The sequence below is a fragment of the Solanum stenotomum genome, unplaced genomic scaffold, assembly GCF_019186545.1.
Source record: "Solanum stenotomum isolate F172 unplaced genomic scaffold, ASM1918654v1 scaffold26562, whole genome shotgun sequence".
NCBI lineage: Eukaryota > Viridiplantae > Streptophyta > Magnoliopsida > Solanales > Solanaceae > Solanum > Solanum stenotomum.
This window is the reverse complement of record NW_026029076.1, coordinates 29,685-48,746: the sequence shown is the minus strand read 5'-3', so window position 1 is coordinate 48,746 and position 19,062 is coordinate 29,685. Positions and strand designations below refer to the sequence as shown.

Sequence of the window (19,062 nt, the reverse complement as noted above, 5' to 3'; positions counted from 1 at the left end):
TCAGATCAAAATCAAATTAACAAATTCAGAAGGAATGAGTAATAAATATCTCATACAATGACATAATTATTATTTTAAAAAAGTACTCCTTTTGGTTGAAAGCTAACAAGATAGTTACAATGTAACTAAATGTTATAAAATTCTTTGCATTGTAGCTTATTATATATAGAGTGGAAAGATATTGTATTCAAAGTTAGATTACCATTTTGCCCTTAAACTAAATTAATAATTTACTAAATAGTACTTAATTATTTTGTACCATAAATTAAAAAAAAAAAAATCACATTTCAGTTACGTGAATTGGAAATGGATGATTTGAAGGCGGAGCAATAGCACTTTAGTGCTCACACTTAATTCAATCAATTTAATAATGATTGAGGACATTCATATTCTCCTTCATTGATTACATCTTTAAAATGTCTTCTTTTACTTTTCTTTCCTCATTATTTTCTGGTTTATTATTTTTATATTGAAATTTTGATTATCATCAATCATCATATAATATTATTTTACCCCTACATTAGCATATCATATCATCAACTATATATCGTACTTATTCTAAAAGTGAAAAATTGAATTATCAAATCATCCACTTAAAATTAAACAATTATTTACCTTTCAAAAACCCATCATTTAAAACAAAACTTAATATAAAAATATAAATACACAAATTTCATACAATAAAAANCTACATTAGCATATCATATCATCAACTATATATCATACTTATTCTAAAAGTGAAAAATTGAATTACCAAATCATCCACTTAAAATTAAACAATTATTTACCTTTCAAAAACCCATCATTTAAAAGAAAACTTAATATAAAAATATAAATACACAAATTTCATACAATAAAAAGAAAATGTTTGTATTTATTAAAGATAATGATCATAATTTAGTATGAAACGTTGGTGGCTCAAATTGATTTGGCACAACTTATATCAACCAATTTAAAACCTTTCATTAATTGCTATAGAAAGTTAGAGAAGCTGAAAAGTTGAATTGAATATTAATGAGTAAATTAATTCAGTTATTCAATGTTGTAGTTCAGTTAATAATTATTCATTTATCACTCAATTATAAAGGAGTCATCCAAATTCATGAATGAGTGTTCATCAATTTTAGCTTGTAATTTTTTTTTTTTAATGATTACACTATGGTGTTAATAAAACTCATATCATATATATTTCTTGCTAGTCCGAAAACTAGTTACACTAAAATAGGAAAAGAGGTGAGCGAGCGGAGGGCGGCGAACGAAATAGTCATGTGTCACAAATACATGTGAATCACACTTGATATAGACTAGATACATGTATTTGTATGTATCTGGTGTGATTGCATGTATTTGGGGTACCAGATACATGCGAAAGATATGAAAGTGAGGCAGACAAAATTCGTTATATATCCAGGTTAATATGAATCCACTTAAATATAGTATATTTAGAATAAATTACATCTAATTTTAACTCTATAAATTTCAAAATATAGGTATCTGAACGCACCAACATTTTATAAAATTCATAATATTATAAACTAAAATATATTTAGATAACCAGCTCATAAATTAATAAAATTTCTATAAGTTTCTCTAAAATATCTCTCTATCTCTAAGGTTCACTCTTTGTGAATTGAACTCATAAATTGAGTTTATAGATTGATGTTACAATTGTCAGTGAATATAAGCTATTGTAATTGCATTGACTCTAGAGCTTAGAAACCTATCCCATCTAAACTATATTACTTCTTTCGTCCTTATTCATTTGTCAAATTTTAATTTGATACATCTATTAAAAAATAATAATTAATATAATGAATCTATCATTCTATTTTAATTGATATAGTTTCAAATATATTTATTAATTATTATTTATTAATGATATTAATTCAATATTAATAAATTAAGAATATAATTAAAAAAATTATTCTTTCTTAATTTATTAAAAATAAAATATTTAACAAATAAATAAGAACAAGAAAGTAATAAACATGTGCATTTGTGATAGCAGCCATTACACCTGTGGTACACAGAAAATGATGGTCAGTTTAATATTTTTAATGGACTTTAAAATCTTAAAATCTCTCCGTTAAAAATATTGATGTTACGGTAAAAATGAGACCATGACTAAAAGCTAGAGAAGAAGATGATGGATATTACAATTCAAATAATTTAATTTATATGGTAATAATTTTAATATTTAACTTAATATTAATTTATTTACTTTTATTATCATAAAATTATTTTTCCACATGGAGTGTCACGTGGCAAAAAATAAAATAAATTAAAGAGAGTGGAGGCACATCTTTAGAAGCTAGTTGAGGTGTGTTTCAGTAACTATTGAGTGAAGTTCAAGTAGAAACTCACATTCTCAATAGTTCAGATATGAAACTCAAGAAATTGGGATAGTTTAGGGGTGGTTTTTACGACAAAAAATGAAAACCCAGTTTCTTACATTATAAAAAAATAACTTTTAGTGGTGATAATCTGAACATTAACAAAGAGTACTAAGATCATTACTTGCATTAATTAATTATCATAAGATTCAAAGTCGTTAAAAATTTCAGGGACATTTACAAAGAATATCAATTGCCTCTAAATATATACTTAGCAATAATCAAATTATTATGAAAAATCAATTGCCACTAAAGATCATTTTTAATGCAGTGTTAATTGTCTTTGCATTCCATGAGTGTAGCAATATTTCTTTCCCTAAAAAGATCTAAATTAAAAGGAATTGAAATTTGTGTTTATGGAAGACAAAGAAACCTTGCTTCTTTGAGTAAAAGTAAATTTGAACAAGGAGAAAGAGACTTGATTTCTGTGAAAGAAAGAAATGTCTATTAGTATTCCAATACATTTTTTTTATCTCATTCATAACCAAATTCAAGTAGCAATAAATTTATAATTCATATAGTTAACTCTTTTATAATTGAGGCTTTTGATCTTTAATTTTTGTTTTGTAAGTCTTTGGTAAGGTTATGTTTCCAACGGAATTGTATGAAAAATTCTCATGTATTCGTGTTGGATTTGAGAATCAAGAAGAGTTTAGGAGAAATTTCTCAATATTAAACTAGTTGGGGTCCTAATTTTAGCTTGGTAAATTTGTCGGGTTTCTGGGCAGGGGATGGGGCGTCGCGCCACAAAGGCGCTAGGACTGAGGCCCAGAAGTTTGGGCCCTGGCGCCCCAAACCTAGGCTAGAAGTTTGGTGCCGGGCGCCCCGCGCCAATAGTGCGTCAGGGGTCGCCCGACCGATTTCTTCCGTGTTTCATTCCAGATGTGCTTCCTTTGAGTCGTGGCTACGTTTCCCTTCTCTAAATTAGACCCTATAGGCTCCATTTACCTTAGAGAATTCCTACATTCTGTAATTACATGTCTTAATGCATTCAAAACTACTCAAATAAACACTCTTGATTAAGTGTATTTGATTTGGACAGCCACAAAGAAATTATCAAGAAAGCCTATGCTACAGCAACAAAACTTATTGATATTGAAGTTGATCATAGGATTCAAATATGGAAAAATGACAACAAAATTTTGGAAGAAGACATTCTTGATATTCTTATCATGCTCAAAGATATCAATGGAAATCCATTGGTGAATGTTAAAGAGATTAAGGCACAAGTGCTTGTAAGTATACATTCAATTATTAAACTATTGTGAATTGCCAGAGGCGTATCCAGAATTTCGGAAGGATGGGTGCACTATTACAAAAATATGCATCTAAGATATAAGTTTAATTGGTTTGACCTTTACGTTTTTAACATTAAACTGTTAAATTTTAAAAATTATAGGTCCAACATATATAATACTACTAGTTTTAAATTTTAATATACACATTTAATTTAATTACATAAAAATTATATCGTGCTAATTTTTTTTTACGAATTTTCAATGTTACACACTTGAAAATTTTAAAAGATTAAAGAAAAAAAATAAAAGAAAAATTGATTGAAACGTCAAAAGTGTAACCGATAACCACTTGGAGGGGTGTTACTTATAAAAACAAGATAGATATAAGATTTAAATTTCTATCTTTGCTAGAGAGAGGTGCACCCAATCATCATCATATTATTATATGCTACTTTTAACGTGGGTTCACACCTCTATATTTAAATTTTTTTAAAAAAATATAACACTACTATATATAATCTAGAGAGGGAAGGATGGATTCACGTGAACCCACGGAACCCCCTCTAGATACGCCTCTGTGGATTGTGTTGTTTTGTGTGATCACCTTTATAGTCAACCTTTCAAAATTTGCTTATTTTGAAAAGTGTTTTTTTTTTTTTTTTGTCCAAGTACTTCTAGAAAAAGTTCTTTGGAAGGATAGTCATTTATATTTAGCTAATCAATTTGAAAATCATTTTTATCAATATTAGTACAATAATTGATTTTGACCAAGGCTTTAAAAGTGTTTTCTGAAGAAAAAGAATTAGCTTGTGAAAAACAACTTCTGATACTACTCAAAAATATTTATTCTCTTAAATGTTTGATCAGACACCTTAACTATCTAAAATAAACACTCTTGATTTCTCAAAATCTAATTTACTTTCGTAAACTATGTGTCAGATCAAAATCAGATTAACAAATTCAAAAGGAATGAGTAATAAATAGCTCATACACTGACATATTTATTATTTAAAAAAGTACTTCTTTTGGTTGAAAGCTAACAAGATAGTTACAATGTAACTAAATACTATAAAAATCTTTGCATTGTAGCTTATTATATATAGAATATATTTCTACTATTATACGTTGAAAGATATTGTCTTCAAAGTTAGATTACCATTTTGCCCTTATATTAAATTAATACTTTACTAAATAGTACTTAATTATTTTGCACCATAAATTTTAAAAAAAAATTACATTTCAGTTACATGAATTGGAAATGGATGATTTTAAGGCGGAGCTATAGCACTTTAGTGCTCACACTTTTCAATCAATTTAATAATGGTTGAGGACATTCATATTCTCCTTCATTGATTACATCTTTAAAATGTTTTCTTTTTCTTTTCTTTCCTCATTATTTTATGGTTTATTATTTTTATATTGAAATTTTGATTATCATCAATCATCATATAATATTATTTCTCAATTTGTAGCAATTAAATCATTAATGAAAAAATTATTGTAGTTCAAGATAAGAATATGCATTGAAAATGAAGTTGAATTGAATTCATTCAATTGTTTAGTTTTTAGGTTTGGTATTGATTTTATTTCTCAATTCGTAGCAATTAAATCATTAATAAAAAAATATTGTAGTTCAAAATAATGATAAGCATAAGTATCGAAAAATCAGGTTGAATTGAATTAATTCAATTATATAGTTTTAGGTTTGGCAATGATAATTTTTCAAATTTTTTTTGTTCGATTTCTCAATTTGTAGCAATTAAATCATTGATGAAAAAAAATATTGTAGTTCAAGATAAGAATATGCATAAATATAGAAAAATTAGGTTGAATTAAATTAATTCAATTCAATTCTTTAGTTATTAGGTTCAACGTTGATATTCTTTTCAAAACTTTTGGTTTTATTTTTCAATTCGTATCAAAAAAATTACTATAGTTCAAGATAAGGATAGACATAAATATCGAAAAATCAGGTTGAATTGAATTGATTCAATTCTTTAGTTTTTAGGTTTGATATCGATGTTTTTCAAAAAATGTGGTTTGATTTCTCGATTCATAGAATTAAATCATTTATGAAAAAAAATAACAACAGATTTTCAATTCAAATATATTAACTCAAATGTTAATTTTCAAGAGGATCTCATCAAACTTAATTATTTTTGTCGATGTACGTCATGTAAAGAAATCATCTTCGTCCTTATTTTTCTCAAGCAGTGTGGGATGCACAATGTTCTTAACAAAGATAAATATGATTTTTTTTAAGCATAATAAATGTTCCATGGTGAGACTCATCCAACTCATCTCTATTTAGAGAGTAAAATAGAAAACAACGTATACAACAACACTCCAAAAACCCTATATTCTCTATTTATAAAAAAGTGAAAAGTAGTTCTCTAAATTTGAAAAACTACGATTCATCCTCTCTATTTCACTTTTTGATCATTTTAATATTATTTATAATATATGACATTATAATTAATATATTATAAATCATGTTTTTGATTTCATATGAAATATTCAAAAGTCTTATTTGTATTTTTAAGTTTAGTGTGTGGTGAAATTAGGAAATATATATAAAAATGATATTCTCTTCGATATTTTCTTCTCTCATATTTTTTTTCACGCTTTTTAGAAATATTAATTAAATGTATAATTTGACTAAACTATCCTTATTAATATTTATTCTTAATTCTTTCTCATGTAGAATGATAGAGTAGTTAATAAGTTTTGAATCAACTGAAATTGAAAAAAGATTAATTTGCAAATAAAATATATATTATATAAACATANAAATATTAATTAAATGTATAATTTGACTAAACTATCCTTATTAATATTTATTCTTAATTCTTTCTCATGTAGAATCATAGAGTAGTTAATAAGTTTTGAATCGACTGAAATTGAAAAAAGATTAATTTGCAAATAAAATATATATTATATAAACATATCTATTCGTAATATACGTATGACCATTATTTTTTTTAAAAAAATGAGTTGTGTTGCTTGTATAGCTGATTTGTGGGGTCATTTTTTATATAAATAAAATCTTGAGTAGATTTGATGCAAATAAAATTATTTATTGTATATATATATATATATATATAATTATTTCTAAAAAATATATTATGAATTAAACCAAAGGAATAGAAAATTAGAGCAATTGAGTAGATTGAATATGACAGTACTTTAAGAAAACAAAAAAAGTAGTACGGTCTCAAAGAGGTTGTTTTATTTGAAACAAGTTATCTCAAAATTATTATTTTTTGGGATGAATTATTTAGAAATTAGTTATCTCATCATATATAAGATAACTTATTTTATTATTATTATATAAATTGTAGAATAAATAATTCAAAAATTACCTATTATTTTCAGATGAATAAAAATAAAATAATTTTGCATTTTATCTGAAGATAAAGAACTCTTGTGTTAACTTTTGCATACCATAAATGCCCCCTACATTTTTATGTTACCACGTGCTTTATTTTATTCTTCTAATAATGCATAGATAACTTGTGTTAAAACTAAATTATAGGGAGTATTCTCTATGTCTCAAATTATGTGACACATATTTTTTTAGTCAATTAAAAAAATGACACAATTTTCTTAAACATTGCAATGTTTCTCATATTTCTTAAATTATATGTTAAATCAGTCAAACTATATCACATTGCAATTGAAGACTTTGTCAACAAACACCCTGTAGATAATAATANTCAGAGTATTAAATACTACTTACCATACCACTTTGTTGAGCCTACCTTAGTTGCATGTTCATGCAGCACCTATGAATAGTGTAAGACTGCCCTAGTTACCATACCTCTATAAATAGTGTAAGACATAAAGAGTTAGCAATTATCACAAGAGAAAAATGATGAAAATATCAAACCTTCTTCTTATGATTATCTCCAGTAACACTACATTCTTCATTATAATTTCAATTCTATTGACAATATTCATTTCTATTATTCTTAATAAGAAATGGAATAGTAGTGTAAGAAACAATAAACCATTACCTCCAGGTCCAGAATCATGGCCTATAATTGGATGTTTTCCTCAAATAATCCTAAAAAATAAGCATGCATTAATGCATCGGATACATAAAATTATGGAGGAAATGGAAACTGAAATTGCTTGCATTCGTGTTGGTAATTATCATGTTATTCCTATAACGTCTCCTGAACTTGCTTGTGACTCTATTTTTTCACTTGCATGTCTGGGAGACTCGTTAGTAATGGCTAATTTTTGTCCCCAGCCAGTGGTGATCAATGGATGAAAATGAAAAAAATTCTTACTTCTCATGTCTTGTCACCAACATCTTTTCAATGGCTTCATAGATTTATTTACAATCAATGCAACAACCAACTTGTTATTAATTTGAGGAAAGTGACAAGATATCATTGTGGGAATGTAATTACGAATATGATTTTCAGCAAGAGATCATTATTTGGAATTATAGAACAAGATGAGGAGCAAATTGATGCAGTTTTTACACTTCTTGAATATGTTTATTTTTTTAGTATATCAGATTACTTACCATTGTTAAGTGTTTTTGATTTGGATGGTCACAAGGCAATTATCAAGAAAGCCTATGCTAAAGCAACAAAACATATTGATATTGAAGTTGATCATAGGATTCAAATATGGAAAGATGACAACAAATCTTTGGAATTTGAAAATCGTAGCTACAAAATTTAAGCTATGAATTTGAAAATCGTAGCTATTATTTAGTAATTGCCACAAAAATTTGAATTTTGTGGCTATATAAAAATTTGTCAAATTTCTTAGCCACGAAAATCAAATTGACAAAGCTAAATCCTAATTTTTGTTATAATTGCTAACAATCGTAGCAATAAGTACCTAAATAGCTATAATTTTTCTGCTACGGTGAAATTTTATAGCTAATTATAAGTTTTTGCCACGCGAGAAAATTAACTCTAGCAATAGTAATCTTTTAGCTACCATATATAATTTAAAACAAAAATTGTAGCTAAATAAATAATCTTGCTTCAAGTAATAAAAGATTGTGGCAAAAGTTTAATGAAATAGCCATAAATTATTTTTCTTTGATAATATTTCGTAACTAATTATTATTTTTTGCCACAAGCTAAAATTTATCGTAGTAATAATAATTTTTAGCCACAATAAATTATTGTTGAACCAAATCTCTGGCTAAACAATAGCTATTCTTGAAGTTATAAACAATGTGGCAATATTAGATAATATAGTCATAAATTTTTTGCTATATCAAAATTGCATAGATAATTATTCAATTTTGCCATGATCTGGTTAAAATTTATTGAAGTAACAATAACCTTTTACCACAAGAAATGATTTAAAATAAAAATATATTCTAGCCAAAAAAATAATTTTTTTTGAGTACTAAATAATCGTGGCAATTTGACATAAAAAGTATAATTATTTGTCATGATAAGATAATATAGCTATAAAACTGTAATTTTGATAAACATTTCATAGTTAATAATTATTTTCAATCACAAGTTAAAATTTGTAGTACATACTAATATTTTATCTATATTAAATATTTTTTACGATTGAAATTACCATGATAATAGTACTTATATGGTCATAATAAATTAACAATAATATTTTTGGTATTCAATGAGAGACCCAAAATATGAAGAGTGTCACAATCTAAAGAGAAAATAATATTTTTTCGTAGAAAAATTAATAAATGTTGACAATTTGTTTACAAAAAATCACTCTACAAGCTACTAGTATTTAGTGTATGATTTAACCCAAAAAAAAAATCACATTGCAATTGAAGACTTTGTCAACAAACACCATGTAGATAATAATAATAATAATAATAATAATAATAATAATAATAACAATATTCCAACTCAATACAATTGATATTATCAACTCAACACTACTGAATATTGATTTGTATCCAATAAGAGTAACTCAAAAAAATAAAGATCATCTCTCAGGAATAAGTAAATAAAATTGTTAACCTTAATTGAATATAAGCAATATGGAAATAAGAGTTCAAAATATCTATAATAACAAATCTTTATCATCAGTTTCTGGTTCTGATTCACTGACTTCAATAGTATCATCAGCCAAGGTAACATTAGTACGGATAACATCAAGATCATTTCTTTTCCAATTCATAATGTCTTCATCATCCTCACATATATGCAATAACTCATTACAAGCATCTTGTTGAAAAGTATCTTTATCAATAGCACCTCCGGTAAAATAGGTAGAATGACCATTCAAAACAATTGACCAACTGGGATGAAGATGGTCCTTGACATAAAAAACTTGTTCTGCTTGAGATGCAAGCACAAATGGTTCATCTGTTACTAGTTTTCGCTTAGTGTTAACACTAACAAAATCATGTTTATCAATTTTCACTCTTATTCCAATGTGATCAACATCCCACCAATCACACTTAAACAAAACAACCCGTTTACCTTCAAAATATTGAAGTTCTATTATTTCAGTCAAAACACCATAGTAACTAATATTCTTACCATTCGCTTCTCCTCTTACTAAAACACCACTATTTTGGGTCTTCCTCATTTCCTCAAGTAGTTTAGTATGAAATCTAAACCCATTTATTTCATACCCCTTGAATCTTTGAACACCATCAAAAGGGCCTCTAGCCAAAGAATACAATTCACAGGTTGCGAGTTCATTTTTTTCTTTGCGCATTTGTACAATCTATATAAAAAAATAAATATAAATTAATGATGATAAATAAGTATCACAAATTTAATTTGAAAGACAATAAAAACTTACCCGATGAAAAAACCAATCATCAAAGTTCATGCTTTTATTACTCTGCTCATACTCATTGTAATACAAATAAGTGTACATTAATTAAAAATAAAATAAAAGATGAAGATAGGGTTAAGAAAGGTAACTTCTCTGGGAATATTTTGATGGGTAAATGGGTACACATGTATTCTTTGAAGATGATAGAACATGAAATATATATATATATATATTGGTGGAAATAGCCTTGATTAATATGTGTGCTAAATGTGGCAGCCTTGATCAATCTGATGCATTGAAAGAACATAATTTCATGATGTACCATGCTAAGTGAATTGAAAATGCAAGGAAAGGGAGATATGGTGTTGGATTTGTGTGGTCAGATGATTAGAGAGGTCAATCCGGATGAGAGTTTTGGGATAAAATCATCCTTCAAGTATAACCAAAACTTAGGGTACATCCTTATGGTATAATAATTAACAAAAAACATTCTTTAACTATCCTTACTTGTTACATAAATCTCAATATTTGATAGCATTCTTGTGGTTAATGAGCAACCGCTCTATCTAGAACCATGTTTATGATATTTGAGAAGTGTATTGAAGGATGTAGCTAAGTAGACAAAGTATTGACTAAATCTTATTCTCAATGATTTGTCTTTCAGGTGAGATACGTAGTTGACGCTAGTGGGAGTATGACATTGAATAGAATGCAGAATGCCAAAGGAACAACACTTGAGCTACTTGTAGAGAGTTGTACAACCAGAGATCAGATCACCTTTCAATCCTGATAGTACTGTATGTTGTTAGCACTGAATGTGATAGTTGCCCCAAATTTTACTACTGTCATATTCCTTTATAAAATCGTCTCTCTGTCCATCGACAGCAAAAAATATTTTTCTTCGTAATATATTAAATTGTTAACTTAAACTCGGAATCTAATATAGTAAATTAGAGAATGCAATAAAAAACATACCGTAAAAATGGTTGCACTTCTTCGCAATTTCTTAAAACATAAAGATGAGCTTGTTTTCTCTCTAACTCTTCAAGATTTCTGGATGCATCTCTTAATAAAGGAGAACCTTTTCTTTCAAATACGGATAATCCACTATATGTCTTAATACGATCATCTTCATAATTCTTATCCATTCGATCATATCCTTTCACATTTCCAGGTAAGTACCTTGAACAAAATATTATACTTTCTTCAACAATATACCCTTCTGCAATAGATCCTTCAGGTTGATTTCTAGTACGAACATAACATTTCAATGTGCGTAAAAATCTGCAAGATATAACAAGACACCATTCAAATTAGAATGATAAATTAACAAACCACATAAAATTAAATCAAAATTATAAATTAAAAACATACCGCTCAATTGGGTACATCCACCTATATTGTACAGGTCCACCAAGCTTAGCCTCTCTTGGAAGATGAATGACTAAGTGTACCATAACATCAAAAAATGCCGGTAGAAATATTTTCTCTAATTTGCTCAATGTTATCGGAATTTGAGTTGCAAGTTGGTCCAACACATCAACCCTTAATGTTTTCGAGCACAATTCTCTAAAGAAAATACTTAACTCAGTGATAGCATCATATACATTATTTGGCACGACTCCGCGAATTGCAAGAGGAAGCAATTGTTCCAATAGAATATGAGAATCATGACTCTTCAGTCCATAAATTTTACGATCTTCTTACTTCACCCACCATGATATATTAGAAGAATAACCATTTGGAACCTTAATCATTTTCAAGAACTTGCATACTTTAGACTTCTCATCTGCTGATAAAGAATAGCATGCTGCCGGATAACACCATCTTCCATCCCTTTGAGTTGGATGCAACTGACTTCTTATACCCATTTCCTTCAAATCATGACGAACATTCAAATTATCTTTTGTTTTTCCTTCAATATCTAATAATGTCCCAATGATATTATCGCACACATTTTTCTCAATATGCATCACATCTAAATTATGACATATTAAATTATTTTTCCAATAAGGAAGCTTGAAAAAGATGCTTTTCTTCCTCCAGTTATGAATGCCTTTACTTTTTTCGTACTTCCATTTTTTTCGAGTCTTACCAAATTTCATGTCCTCCAAAGTAAGCAATTGATTTAAAACATCCTTTCCATAAAGAACTTCTGGAGCATATCTTCTTTCTACTTTTCCATCAAAATCACGTTTATTACTCTGCCACTTATGATTAGATGATAAAAATCTACGAGCACCCATATAAGAAAACTTACGACCATACCTTAATCGAGTAGATGGTGTGTCTTTGTTGCATAGCAGACAAGCCAAAGCACCTTTTGTACTCCATCCAGATAAATTGGCATAAGCGGAAAAATCATTTATAGTCCATAAGAGTGCTGCCCGCATACAAAAATTCTCTTTTCTCGAAGCATCATATGTATCGACTCCATAAAACCATAGTTCTCGTAACTCATCTATCAATGGTTCTAAGTATACATTAATATCATTTCCAGGAGCTTTAGGACCAGGTATCAACAAAGATAAGAAACAATATGGTTTCTTCATGCACATCCAAGGGGGCAAGTTGTAGACAGTAGTGATCACTGGCCAAGTGCTGTGAAAAACACTTAAATTACCAAAATGATTTACCCCATCAGATGCTAAACCAAGTCTAATATTACGAGGATCTATAGCAAAGCCCGGATTTAATGTATCAAAATATTTCCATGCTTCAGAGTCTGTTGGATGTCTAAGAACCCCATCTTTTGAACGTCGATCATGATGCCATGTCATGTCTGAAGCTATTTCTGGTGATGTAAATAACCTTTGCAATCTTGGTTTCAAGGGAAAGTAACGTAACACTTTTCGAGGAACTTTGTTCCCAGTTTTTCCTTGAGTATCCCCATTAGTGTTTTGACCTTCAACTGATTTCCACCTAGACTCCCCACAAATCAAGCAGGATTCAGCTTTCGCATTATGTTTCCAAAATAACATACAATCATTCTCACAAGCATGTATCTTTTCATAATGAAGACCTAAATTTTTAATCACTTTTTTTGCTCCATAAAATGACTCTGATAAAGTTTCACCAGAAGGATGTGCTCGTTTAAATAACTTTAGTATGCTATCAACTGCTTTACCACTCAACCCATAAAGACACTTGATTTGGAACAGTTCCACAATTAGTGATAACTTGGAGAATGTCTCGCAACCAGGATAAAGTTGTTGTGCAGCATCCTCCAATAATTTGGAAAATGTGGAAGTAGATTCTGAAGCATCACCATGTATATACTTAACCCCATTAGAATCATTTGTGATTTCAGGACCAACAACATCATAGATCATTTCAAACATATCATCACCTCACTCTTTTCTTTTCTTTTGAGAAGGAACACCTGGTTCCTTTCCTTTTTCCTCTTGATTAACATTTTGATTTTTAGGTGCAAATTCTCCATGATAAAGCCAACGTGTGTATCCTTGAACTATCCCAAAAATTATTAGATGTTCCTTGACCTCATCTCTAGACTTGTGGAAAACGTTATTGCATTTCTTACAAGGACAAGGAATTTCATCTTCTAGTTCTGATTTCTTAAATGCAAATTGAAGAAAACTCTCAACTCTTTTTAAGTAAACGTCGCTCAATCTGTCAGTACAATGCATCCAAGACTTGTCCATTTTCAAATTTCCTACAAAGAAAAATAAATAGAGAAATATATTGTTAGCATGGGTTAGGAATGTCGTCCCTGGTACAGAGGAAGAAACACGTTGTGTGATTGAATGGATGGATGCTAAAAATTCATGAAGTCTTAGTTCTTGACTAGCATCTATTGGCAGATATGTGAGGGAGAGCAAGTCAAGGACTAAGGATACCTGATTTTGAGTTCCAAACTTGAAGCAAAGCAAATATATGTCACCGTTATTTTTAAGCAGATAATAGTTGCTCTGCAAAACTAAAATCTTAGGCAAAACTTCTTCTTTGGCCGAGTCTATACCAGACAATGATTGCAGCATATGAGAGAGTTGGTTTGGATACACGTGCTAAACGTTTGTTGCATGAGTTGACGACAATATTTCTAATTCTAAGAGAGTTTCTCTTCTTATTTGGTTTAAGTGTAAAGGGAAGTAACAAGTTGTAGTAGTTTGAAAATGCATACATGGTATATAAAGAGATACATTATGTGTTTTCTCTGATGAAGTTCACTTTCAAATGCTAAGCTTTATCACTTGAAGGAATTACGAGATGGTTGAGACACTATATGAGATGCTAGACTCTAATCCTAGTGTTAACAAGAAAGAGTTGCTTCTTGTTGTTGCTGGAGTATATTTTTCTGTCCTACTACACCAAACAAATAACTTCCTCCCCTTTTGCACCAAACAAATAAAGAAACTAAGAGGTGAAATAACCTCCTCCCTTGTTTGGTTGCAAAGTAGCTGGATAGAATATATAAGGAACTTGATGAATTCATCATCAACCGTTAATTATTTACATTGCACAAGATCTCAAGATAAATTTTCAATTTATATATATGATAGACTAATCAAAGAGAATCAGAATATTTGACTTTTTCAAAACAATATTATCTCATCTTATGTTTTAGTGAGTATAAGCCTATGCACGATTTTTCTCTCCGTAAAATGCAATACCAAAAAGTAGAAGTAGTTACAGAGCACAACGATACGAGCGAACAAGAAACTGATTTACATCATTGGAGCACAAAAAACAGAAGGAAGAAGTAGAGCAAACCTCCGTCAATCGCAAAGTAAGCTTCCTCGAATTTCTTATTTTCAAAACTGAAGAATATTATATAACTTACGTTACCCAAGGTCTAGACACATAAGCTTCCACGACGAACAAGAAAATCCTCTAAACCACCCAAACTTCATCTCTATTACATCTAGCGATAAACAAAGACTATATACACTCTGGAAACAATCCCCGATTATTAAACTAGTTGGAAAAAGAATGGGATATCTACACCTCCGTCTTTTAAGCAAAATATTTTTTTAAAGAGAATCAAGAACAAAAGTTTTCCCCCCTTTTATTATGATTTTCCACCCATACAAATAGTACAGTAAATTTGATCAAATACAAAAGCTTACACACTATAACAATTTGTCCAAATACAAAAGCTTACACAATATCTGTTTGATGGCTTACTACAGACTATTTTCAATAGACGTTGGCTCCCAGACATGCGAAATAAGGGAACTGAAAGCTAGAAAAGTTGTTATAGTATGTAAGCTCTGAACATAGTAAAAGAAGAATAATTTACTCTTGATGTCGACAATGTAGGAGCAAATGAGAATGAGGTTGAGCCTTGAAATTTGAGAGACAAGTTTGGGAATTTAGGGATTCACTGATTTAGGGCTTTAGGAACTGTACATATATTTTTCTTTTTCTATTGATATGTATATGTCAAATTTGCATAATATACTATTTGGTATTCAATATTTTATAATTCTTCCGTTTTAATTTATTAGACTTGATTTAACTTGATGCTAAATTTAAGAAAATTAAAAATACATTTGAATTTTGTGAATTTAAATTATATTAACAATATGTCGAATGTATTTTTTTAAAATAGACCGTAAAAAATAGGTTAAAAAAATTGAAACGAAAAGAGTATATGTTTCAGTTGTTACATATACTAATATATGTAATTTTTTGTCCATGAAAATAAAAAATTATTTAACTTTATTTGAAATTTTAGAATCTAAAGTTTAGTTGGAATTTTGTTTGATGATAGTATTTGGATTTTTTTTAATTTTTTTGGTTTTGGATGTAAATTTTTTGTAAATGTCATTTATACCCTCATTAATTTGTAAAAATAAAATAAAAGTAAAACGTGAAAAGTAAAAAAGTAAAAACACCTCTTGAGATATTTTTCAAAACCTCAAATACAACTTCAATTTATATTTGATAACTTTATAGTCAAAAAGAAATTCAAAATAAAGTGAATAAATTATTTGAAAAAAAAAATATTCATGATCAAACGCTAAATTAATTAAATAAGGTTTTAACCATGTTTCTAACCTATGCTTTTAAGAAGCGGAGCTCGGCTCACCTCAATTGTATTTACCTTTGCTAGGTTAAAATTCAATCAAAGTACGGGCTCGATTGAACCGGCGCGACTTTGATAATATATATATATATATATATAACGTTCTAATTTGGACTAATATTGTATATAATTTGGACTCGCTCAATTCGATACCCAGATCTATTCTTGATCAATTATTTCAAAAATTATTATTTGATACGAACCTATTCTATCAAAATGATACATTTTAGCGTAATTATAAATGTTCTTCAATTAGATTCAGTTTTACAAACATATATACTTGTATTTTCAATATAGTATCTCTACAATATTTTCTTTTTAAATATGCTTTGTATTATTTTACTTAATACAATATTAGTCCAAATTAGAACTCAAGTTATATATATATATATAACTTGAGTTCTAATTTGGACTAATATTGTATATAATTTGGACTCGCTCAATTCGATACCTAGATCTATTCTTGATCAATTATTTCAAAAATTATTATTTGATACGAACCTATTCTATCAAAATGATACATTTTAGCGTAATTATAAATGTTCTTCAATTAGATTCAGTTTTACAAACATATATACTTGTATTTTCAATATAGTATCTCTACAATATTTTCTTTTTAAATATGCTTTGTATTATTTTACTTAATACAATATTAGTCCAAATTAGAACTCAAGTTATATATATATATATAACTTGAGTTCTAATTTGGACTAATATTGTATATAATTTGGACTCGTTCAATTCGATACCTAGATCTATTCTTGATCAATTATTTCAAAAATTATTATTTGATACGAACCTATTCTATCAAAATGATACATTTTAGCGTAATTATAAATGTTCTTCAATTAGATTCAGTTTTACAAACATATATACTTGTATTTTCAATATAGTATCTCTACAATATTTTCTTTTTAAATATGCTTTGTATTATTTTACTTAATACAATATTAGTCCAAATTAGAACTCAAGTTATATATATATATATAACTTGAGTTCTAATTTGGACTAATATTGTATATAATTTGGACTCGTTCAATTCGATACCTAGATCTATTCTTGATCAATTATTTCAAAAATTATTATTTGATACGAACCTATTCTATCAAAATGATACATTTTAGCATAATTATAAATGTTCTTCAATTAGATTCAGTTTTACAAACATATATACTTGTATTTTCAATATAGTATCTCTACAATATTTTCTTTTTAAATATGCTTTGTATATTTTACTTAAACTGGGGTATTTTGGAAAAATCCTCTCCGGTGAAGAGGAAGGTGAGGTTTATGTACACACTACCCTTATTAAATCCCACATGTGAAATTACATTAAATATGTTATTGTTATTGTTATATCTAATAACTTTTGATTAAATAATTATATCAAATTAATTAAAATACAATAATTGACACTTTTTAGATCCCGATAAATCGTACTTTGTAATTTGAAGTTTTTTCTTTTGTATTCTATGATGATCAAAAATTGATTTTTTTTCAATCAAATAATAAGAATTAGCCATTGACTTAATTTATCGGGACAATACGTTTATAATTTCTATTAATTCATTCACTTAATGATTATTGGATTTTTAAAATTGTATTAAGAATTAATAATCTTATAATGCTAATATATAAACTAAGTATTAACTTTAAATTATGTTCACTAATTAATAAGTCATAAACTAAAATAGATTTTTTTTTTTTAAATGTAATGCTTACATCACAAACTTCCGTATATGTTATGAAATAGAAAAACAAAGGAATTGTATTGAAATTAGAAAATATAACAATAAACATTCGGCACCAAAAAACTGGAACAAAAACCAAAAAAATTCCCTCCAAATAATTTCCCTCTAATTTTTTCATGCCTAAATTAAAGATCTTTTTTCCTATATTAGAAGTCCCTAAACCCTAAAAGACTCCAGCAATCAAAAACGAAAAAGAAAAATCTCAAATCGTCATTTTCTCTATCTCAAATATTCATAGTTTTTCAACTTTTGTTTTCAAGTCAAAGCTAAGGTAAATAAGCTACTAACATCTCTCTTGCACTTGAATATTCTTTTTCTTTGTTGCTTGCTTGCTTTTAATAATGATTTAAATAAAAATAAATTAAATAAATATATTTTTTTAAATCAGATATGGGTAGGAAAGCTCTACGAAAAAAAGTTAATTGCTTGAACAATAATGATGATATGGTGCCTCCTGAGAATTCTAGAATCACGCCGGTGAAAGAAAATCTTCCCACACAACATGTGGAAGAACTTATTTATCGAGGTAATATAACTTTGTTCAGTATTGAATTTATTATGATTTTTTTTCAATTAGATAAATCTACATATTTATTTAAATTATTAGTTTAAATAATGAAATATATTTTAAATCTAAAATCTAAAAATCTTTTTAAATGATAAGAATACTTTTAAGTTTACACAAAAGGGGAGAAGAAGATAAAATCAGAAAATGAACAAAATTTTATTAACTAACTAATTATAAATATGTGGCTAAAATAACTACAACAATCTTTTTTAAAGGAGAAGAATACTTATGCACGGTGGAGTCATTTAAAACATAATTCATATTAAATTAAAAAATATAATTAAAAATATTTTAAATCTGAACTTTTTTAAAAAAA

General features: G+C 27.8%; 1 long non-coding RNA gene and 1 pseudogene across 1 annotated transcript; one reads left to right on the top strand and one right to left on the bottom strand.

Annotated features, from left to right (window-relative positions):
• Positions 1-7,502: 7,502 nt before the first annotated feature.
• Positions 7,503-19,062, top strand: part of LOC125851496 (isoleucine N-monooxygenase 2-like) — a 21,399-nt pseudogene continuing 9,839 nt past the window's right edge.
• LOC125851497 (uncharacterized) lies at positions 11,448-12,439 on the bottom strand. The gene is made up of 2 exons (XR_007444914.1): positions 11,753-12,439; positions 11,448-11,600 (listed from the first exon to the last, which is right to left on the bottom strand). It is a non-coding gene; the product is annotated as an uncharacterized LOC125851497 (long non-coding RNA).